Below are 8,446 nucleotides of genomic sequence, written 5' to 3'. Positions count from 1 at the left end.
CTTCTTCAGGCAGTAAAGGGAGGTTTATGCAAATGCAGAATGACATCACTGCTACGGAAGGCTCACTTGACCAATCAGAGAGCAAGATGAAGGTTCTTCTGGACGCTTCCGTGAGAAGGAGATATAAGGCCTGAGAGACCAAGAGACAGTTGGGGGAATTGTGGCAGTTGGAGATCGAGAGAGAGAGTTAAAGAGCAGATCTTGGAAGTTAGTCTCAGAATTGGACACTTGAGTTTATTTATTTATTTAATACTTTGTATGAATTGAACATTATATATTTACAAATATTGTACCTGCAAGATTCTTAATATCTTGTATAACTTATATTTAAGTTATATTTCGTTATTTATAATACATACCTCCTTGGAGTACCTATTACTTGATGCTCCTTTTACACGTGTCTTGGCTCAGTTGATGCTTTGGAAGATCAGTAAAGAAGGAGAAATAAGGTTCCTTAACTGGTCCCAGTGTAGGTTAAGGGAAACCCTTTTATAATTGACTGGATGGAGGCAGAGAGAGTTAAGGAAGTTTAAGGGTCTGCTGGGCTAAGAGCCATAATGTCTAAATGTCTAATTAACAATTTGTAAGACACTCTGATAGCCTTTTGGCTGAAGAGAGGAGTATAAAACTATTATTATTATTATTATTATTATTATTATTATTATTATTATTACAGGGCCGCAGTTTGGCTGCTTGGACCACCGGAGATCATCAAAGTGAGTCAGTTGGAAAAGCCCATCTCACTCCTGAAAATAAAGGTACTTGAGGAGTTTGCACTCTACGTCTTTCTGTAATAATAGCTACAAAACTGATAATAGCATTTGGGACATTTAGTCTTTTAAAAACAAATAATGCATATTTAAATGCTGCTTTAAAACCTCTTTCCATCTGCCAACTTTGCTCTGGTTTTGGGGGGGAATGAGAAAGTGTTGGGAGGGAGGGACTGCCAACAGAATTAGGAGATGCATTGCAGGCTATGGACAGTTTGCAGCCAAGTAAGGTCCAAAACACACGGCAGCAATAGTCCATATTGAGAGCGCTTTAACTGCCCTGGCCCAGTGCTAGGGAATCCTGGGAAATGGATTTTATTATGGCACCAGAGGTCTCTGAAAGAGAAGGCTCAATGTCTCACAAAACTACATTTCCCAGAATTCCCTAGCACTGAGCCAGAGCAGTTAAAGCAGTCTCAGATTGGATTATTGCTGCAATATTTTTGACTTAGATGACCCTTGGCAAGTCACACTCTCTCCGCCTCAGAGGATGGCAATGGCAACCCCTCACTGAAGAAACCTGCCAAGAAAACCCCATGGTAAGGTTGCCTTAGGGTTGCCATAAGTTGGAATAGAATTGAAGACACACATGAAAAACAGATAAAAGTCTGCAATTATTTCCCAGGTTGTACATGGGAATGGGAGGCAGTGTGGTGCAGTGGTTTGAGTGTTGGGTTACAACTCTGGAGGCCAGAGTCCAGTGCTCCACTCCTCCATGAAACCAGTTGAGTCCCTTGGACAAGAAGCCACACTCTCTCAGCCTCAGGGAAGGCAATGGCAAACCTCCTCTGAACAACTCTTGCCAAGGAAACCCCAGGAGAGGGTCCCCAGAAGTCAACAATGACTTGGAGCCACTCCACAAGAAACGACAAAGACTCAAGAAAGAGACAGCGTGGTTTAGTGGATGTAGAACTGGACTATGACCCTGGAGCCCAGGGTTCGAATGCCCTCTTGGCCATGGAAACGCACTGAGTGACCTTAGGGAAGTCACACTCTCTCAGCCTCAGAGGGAGGCACTTGCAAAACTACTTCTGGACAAATCTTGCCAAGAAAAGCCTGCAAAGGGCTTTCCTTATGGTTGCCATAAGTCAGAAACAATTTGAAAGCACACAATGACAAACGAGAAGTAACACCACTAACACAAGGCAGCTAGGGAGAAAGGAAGGAAGGAAGGAAGGAAGGAAGGAAGGAAGGAAGGAAGGAAGAAGGCATGGGAGTTGAAGTCTTTGTTTCAGAGGGACTGCAGGGGCCTTACTGCAGGGCAGGACCCCTCCTCTCTCTGGCCATGTGGATGCTGGAGATCAAGTCCAGGAAATACACTGTAAATCCCTTTGGCAAGAGAAAACGCTACTACTGCCTTTCAGATCCAGTTTGCCCCAAAACCTTTATGAGGCCAGAAACCCCTTTGTTAGGAAGCGAACCCCGAATATTTCAGGAAGGCTCTCTATCTCCCAAGGCCCCCTCCCTTCAGGACCTCCTTCCACTCTTCCCTCTCTCTCTCTCCCATGAAGGCCTCAAACTGCCAACTGCCAAGCACTGAGGCAGAGGCAGCCATTTTGTGTTCTGGAGGCCATTTTGTGTTCCAGCGACCATTTTGTGTTCTGGCAGTGCTTTTGTGTTCCAGCGACCATTTTGTGTTCTGGCAGTGCTTTTGTGTTCCGGTGGCCGTTTTGTGCTGCTTGTGACTGTGGGGAATAATGTTCTGGAACCTTCTCTGAGGCCTCAGTTGAACAGAGGCTTTTCTTTCTCTCCTGAGGCTCCAGAGAGAGAAGGAGGCCAGGCTCCTTGGGCCAAAAGGAAGGAAGTGTGTCTCTTTGTGTGTCTTTTGTGTGTCTTTGCTGAGAGGGTTTTCTTATTACACAGCTCTGCTCCTTCTGGGGAACAAGGGTTTTAAAAGGGATCAGAAATGGGGGGATAGTTTTAATACAAGCCTTATTCTTCTTCTTCACAAACATCGGTCTTTGGCTCCTAAGAGGAGGCTTGTCCCCAAAAAAGGCCAAAAGTGGCTCCTTTGGGAGGTTTTAAAAGTCTCCCCAGTTTTCTTACTGAGAGATTTTCAGGGAAGAAGGAAGGAGGCAGACCAGAATAACTCATACTACCAAGAATGATACAAGTGAACATACAAACAAACAAACAACAAGAAGAATAAGGATTAGACAGAAAAACAAACTGGTTAATTTTAAAAAGCAAAACCATTTTTACAGGATAAAAATTCATCTTGGGTGCTTCTACTCTTTTAAAGCTGACTAATTCTGTATCTGCCATTGGAATGTTGATGCAACTGCCAACTGTCATTCTCAACTGTCACTGAGGAAGAGTCAGACAGTGTGTGCCTCAGAGTGGGTTGTTACTGGTGTGGATGGTGGAGGGTGTCGATGTATATAGTGTTGTACACAGTGGAAACTCTTATAGGAATAAAAGCCTCATCTGAGAGAAGATTACAGTGTCTCTTTGCTTACTGAGAAAGCGACAGGTGTTTCTTCAGCTCACAAGCTACTGACTACAGTCAAGGTGGAGAATCTGGCGCCATATGTTACCGTGTTGCCTCATGTGCTGTGCAACATAGCAACGTCAAAAGCGTTTTAACATGGAGTATCTGTTGTGTAGGGGAGCTGCAGTGAATCTATGCTAGGTCCATGGGGCTTTGTTTGGTGAAGAGGGAGGAAGGGGATGCCCACCTCTGCATTGGCTCAAAGGAGGCATATGTCACCTGCGTATCTCACCAGCAGCACACTGTTCTCTGTGTCTTTGAGTGATGCAGTGTTTCTTGACAAATCAAGCCTAACCCTAATCTCTTTTCTCAGGAACTTCATCTCGGCTTCCTTGTATACAGCTTTGGGACATATTTTACTGGAAGAGACCCAACTGCAGGCTACCAGGACCCCCACCTCCCCGCCCACCTAATGGCCAACACAGAGGCCAAGCGGAGGGTGTTGTGCTCCAAGAGAAAGAGGCTGTCAAAGAACAACAACTCTTTGGTGAGTCAACATCCTATTAGTTTCATTTGTTTCACTGCTGAGCCAGCTCATGAAAGCAAGTGGAGAACATATTGTCCCAGTTTGGCAGAGAAAGTCCTGGTTAATCCTCTGTCACCCCACTTTTTCAGGGGCTTTCAAAAATGTCCCAGTTTCTCTCTCCTCCACCGACTTTCCCCCTTCTCCTCGGCTCTCTTGGGTTGCTGCAAAATGACTTCCAAGGAGTTTGCACCTCATCAACTCAAAAGGGAGGAGAGGAGAGAATCTGCCAGGGTCTTCCCTTGCCAGGAGGCTGAGTCAAAAGCAAACTGCTGTGCCCTTCCTAGCTTGTGTGATCTTGCTCATAAACAACCTTGGCCATCCTCACCACCTTCTAGTGTTGCTTGTCCACATGTGCCTTGCTTTTCTGGTCTGTAAAATGTTGGGGATAGGGAAGACCATCTCTGGATGTAAATTGGGGGTGGGCCCAGTGGCCCTCAAGTACACAGTGCTCCCCAGAACTGTTTTTTACGAATGACATTTCCTCTGAAATTTGGCAAGAAATGGCTAAATGCACCATAATTGTTTTGTGGCTGAATGTACTATATATTTTGGGAAAGTCAGTATCCCAATTCATCCTCAATATCCCACCGATGTCCTAAATTATATTCTTTATTATATTGAAAGGATTTGAGACAAAGTGGATCTCACAGGCAGTAGCTTTTTTCTTGCTGACAGAATTTAAAGTTTATTTCGTGGACTGAATTCTGAAGGGATGAAATAATATTTGGGATGCACCATGTCCTTTCCTCCCCTTTTGCTTAGTCACTCTCTGGATGAGGGCTATTTTCTATTTCAGGTCACCTTTGCAGATGTGGCAGTATATTTCAATGAAGATGAATGGAATCTGTTGACGACGAAACAGAAACTTTTGTACAATTATGTAATGATGGACAATTATGAGAATGTGGCTTCTGTAGGTAAGGAACCTGAATCCATTACTCTTTATATAAAGAGTAAGGCCCCTTTCATACTATATTATCATGTTGCTATGGTTCCATTAGAATTATAGAATCATAGAGTTGGAATAGACCACAAGGGCCATCCAGTTCAACCCCTTTCTGCCATGCAGGAATACACATTCAAATCACCCCCAAGAGATGGTCATCCAGCCTCTCTTTGAAGGCCTCTAAAGAAGAGGACTCCACCAAACTCTAAGGGAGTATATTCCACTGTCAAAGAGCTCTTACTGTCACAAAGGTCCTCCTAATGTTTAGGTGGAAACTCTTTCCCTGTGGCTTGCATCCATTGTGGTGTCTCCTTTTCTCTGTAGCAGCAGAAAGCAAGCTTGCTCCATCCTTAATATGACCCTTTCCTATATTTAGATATCACATCCACGCTTAACTTTCTTTTCTCCAGGGTAAACATACCCAGCTCTCTAATCCGCTGCTCATAGGGCTTGATGGTTTCTAGATCCGTCACAACTTTGGTTGCCCTCTTCTGGGCATGTTCCAACTTCACAACATCTTTTTTGAATTGTGGGGCTCAGAACTGGACACAGGAATATTCCAAGGGAGGCCTGACCAAAGCAGAATAGAGTGGCACTATTACTTCCCTTGATCTAGAAACTATACTCATATTGACGCAGCCCAGAATGACATTGGCCTTTTTAGCTTCCGCATCACACTGCTGGCCCATGTTCAACTTCTTGTTTACTAGGACTCCTAGATCCCTTTCAAGTGTAGTTTAATTGTGATAGAGTATTTGAATCTGTAGTTCAGTGAGGCACTATTTTTCTCCAGTATCTAAGGATTCTAAATACTCCATCCTAAACTGCCTATTCTAGGATTTTGTAGAAAGAAGCCATAGAGATTAATGATTTTCACACCCTAATGGTACTCAGCACATCCCTGGGCAGGTTTCCTACCTTTTTTGGCCCCTCTTCCATCCTTTTAAGGCTCTGGAGAGTCTTCTTGGGGGAAAGACCTCCCTTGGGCCTGCAATGGCTCAAAGAGGGCCCAACAGTGGCAAAATGGACTCCACTTCCCAAAAGGGATGCTGTGGGATGCAAAATATTATTTCATTCCGACCCCCCCCAGGCAATACAATGTAGGGTTGCCCCTGAGATCTCCCCCAAACCCCATCAGTAGTCCATGCCTGTCTGATACATGTTTTAAGGCTGTTTTAAGGCTGCTCCTTGGCGCTTGACCCTCACCAAAATTGGAGTCCAGGTCCCAGCTCCTTTGCTCTGCCTTTGCCAATGAATTATTTGTATATTGATTATCCCGCCTTTCCCAACAAATGGGTCTCAAAGTGTCCCTTTTATGCATCACACTCTGTGGGTATGTGTCTGTGATAAAGAGACGGACGGAAAGTGAAAAAGTGAAATGCAGGGAAGAGATGCTGAAAATGAGATGCTGATGGGCAAGAAAGAAGGTTAGAGAGCAGAGGGAGAAAGTGAAGTGGATCAAGCCTCTGGGAGCCAGGAGGGGAAGGCAGGAGCCAAGCCAGGATCGCCTAGCTCTGCGGAGAGGAAGGGACCCCTGGGAAGGGCCAGGAGAGGGGCCTTGGGGATTTGGAGGCAGTTCTGACAGACTTTCAGAACTGGTTTCAGTGAACTAATGAGAACCAGATCAGGTCCTTGTTTTCAGTCATATAAAGTGGTTTTATTTAGCAATTATGAGTAATATTTAGGAAGGAAGGAAAGGAGGACACAATTAGAGAAAAGGCACTTTTATTTTCCAACCTGAGCTTGCTTAGCTGCATTTTTGGTTCCAGAGGCCCTTTGTTACCAAAAATGCTGGAGTCTGGGGAGGACACTCGCAAGTGCTATGCTTTGGGGGGGGGGGGGGAGGAATTTGGTACTTAGCCCAAAGAAGAGACAAAATTTTGTTCAGGCAACAGTGACCTCGGAGGTCAGCCCAACTATACCAGGCACGAAATCTCACATAACTCCAGAGGCATTTCAAATGGGGTTTTATGTTTTATTTAGGGAAAAAGCAAAAATGCATGCACGCACACACACACACACACACACACACACACACACACACACACACAAGCATTCGTACATACACACAAGAGGTAAGTAAAAAAGGTGGGATTGGTGAATAATGTAAAGCTATACTAATGGTAATACATTTCCTAGAATGTCCTTGATTCCAATTGCTGAGAGTCCTGCAAGGGAACGGAAAGTGGGTTTGCTGAGTATATTGAGGCGCTTAGCCATGTAAACCAACAGAGTTTCTCTCTGCAACGGGACTGACACCAAAGAACAGTAAATATCGGGGCAGACATTTATACTGAAATTGTTGCTTTCGGACAGAGACTGAGGGTTCAAAATGGTTTAAATCGCTTTAGTATGTTTCCTGGGTGGGGAAAAAATTGTCTGAATCCAAATTGAATGCAACGGATGCTTGATGCAAATACCTCAGACAAAAGGGATTAGCACACCGGCTCTCAGGTCTTTCTTGGCTCTGAATTCCAGTCCTGTTCATAAGCCAATGTACAGCGTGATCCGAAAGAAACACTTCCTGATTCAGCTCAACAATAATATAGCAGAGTATGGAAACAAATATCCAGATATAGGTTTTGGCAATGCACTGACTACTGTCCACACTTAAAAGTAACTCACAGACACAGTTGATTTCACCCAAGTCCTTGGAGGTTCTCTATCCTGAGTTGCAAAATAATACAAATACTTGGAAGCTCTCTGACTTCCATCAACTTCACCATCTCTTGTACACACAACTCCAATCCAATCCACACCAATCCGCATGTGAGCTGTATACTGTATTGGTTGTGAGTCATCTCCTGGTGCCAGACAGCATGAAGTGACCTCTGCAGTTATCATCCCTTGGGCTCTGACTCAGTACTCTATGGCAGTCTCACAGGACATGATGCCACTTGTCAATCAAAATATTTTTAATCATGTTTAATGGAATATTTTTTTCAACAGTCCTTTGACTATCTGCTTTGACTGATTCCCTTAAGGCAGTTCCACTACAATCTCTTCTTTCCTCCTGTCAGTAGGGATACGATTGTTCCATGCATTTGGGGACATCTGCAATAATGTCATGCTTGGGTCACTCTCAGCAACTTTATTAATTTAATATCAAATAGGGAGGGTTCAACAAGGGCTAAATCTTGGGGTAACACCCTCCTCTCTTAATTCTGATATTCATTTTTGTCATTGATTGTCCTTCTTTACAGAAGAACTTGTGAGTCATGAGAGAGTCCACACAAGAAAGAAGTCACATAAATGCCAGCATTGTGGAAAAAATGTTGCTTGCAAGTCAGTCTTAGTCATACATCGGAGAGTCCACACAGGAGAGAAGCCATACAAATGCCAGCATTGTGGGAATTGGTTCTCTCAGAAGTCAAGCCTAGTGACACATCAGAGAGTCCACACAGGAGAGAAGCCATACAAATGCCAGCATTGTGGGAATTGGTTCTCTCAGAAGTCAAGCCTAGTGACACATCAGAGAGTCCACACAGGAGAGAAGCCATACAAATGCCAGTATTGTAAGAAAGGTTTTTCTTTGAAGTCAGACCTAGTGATACATCAGAGAGTCCACACAGGAGAGAAGCCTCACAAATGCCAGCATTGTGGGAAATGTTTTTCTGACAAGTCAGTCCACCTGAGACATCAGAGAGTCCACACTGGAGAGAAGCCTTACAAATGCCAGCATTGTGGGAAATGTTTTTCTCAGAAGTCAAACC

At 44.2% G+C, this 8,446-nt stretch overlaps 1 long non-coding RNA gene across 1 annotated transcript; it reads left to right on the top strand.

Annotated features, from left to right (window-relative positions):
• Window positions 1-702: 702 nt before the first annotated feature.
• LOC149282489 (uncharacterized) lies at window positions 703-4,695 on the top strand. The gene is made up of 3 exons (XR_016277959.1): window positions 703-758; window positions 3,575-3,748; window positions 4,584-4,695. It is a non-coding gene; the product is annotated as an uncharacterized LOC149282489 (long non-coding RNA).
• The last annotated feature ends 3,751 nt before the right edge of the window (window positions 4,696-8,446 follow it).

Source organism: Sceloporus occidentalis, unplaced genomic scaffold (assembly GCF_023333645.1).
Source record: "Sceloporus occidentalis isolate IW3139 unplaced genomic scaffold, rSceOcc1.0.p SCAF_114, whole genome shotgun sequence".
Lineage (NCBI taxonomy): Eukaryota > Metazoa > Chordata > Lepidosauria > Squamata > Phrynosomatidae > Sceloporus > Sceloporus occidentalis.
Note: the sequence above shows the minus strand (reverse complement) of the source record. Positions and strands in the feature narration are given on the sequence as shown.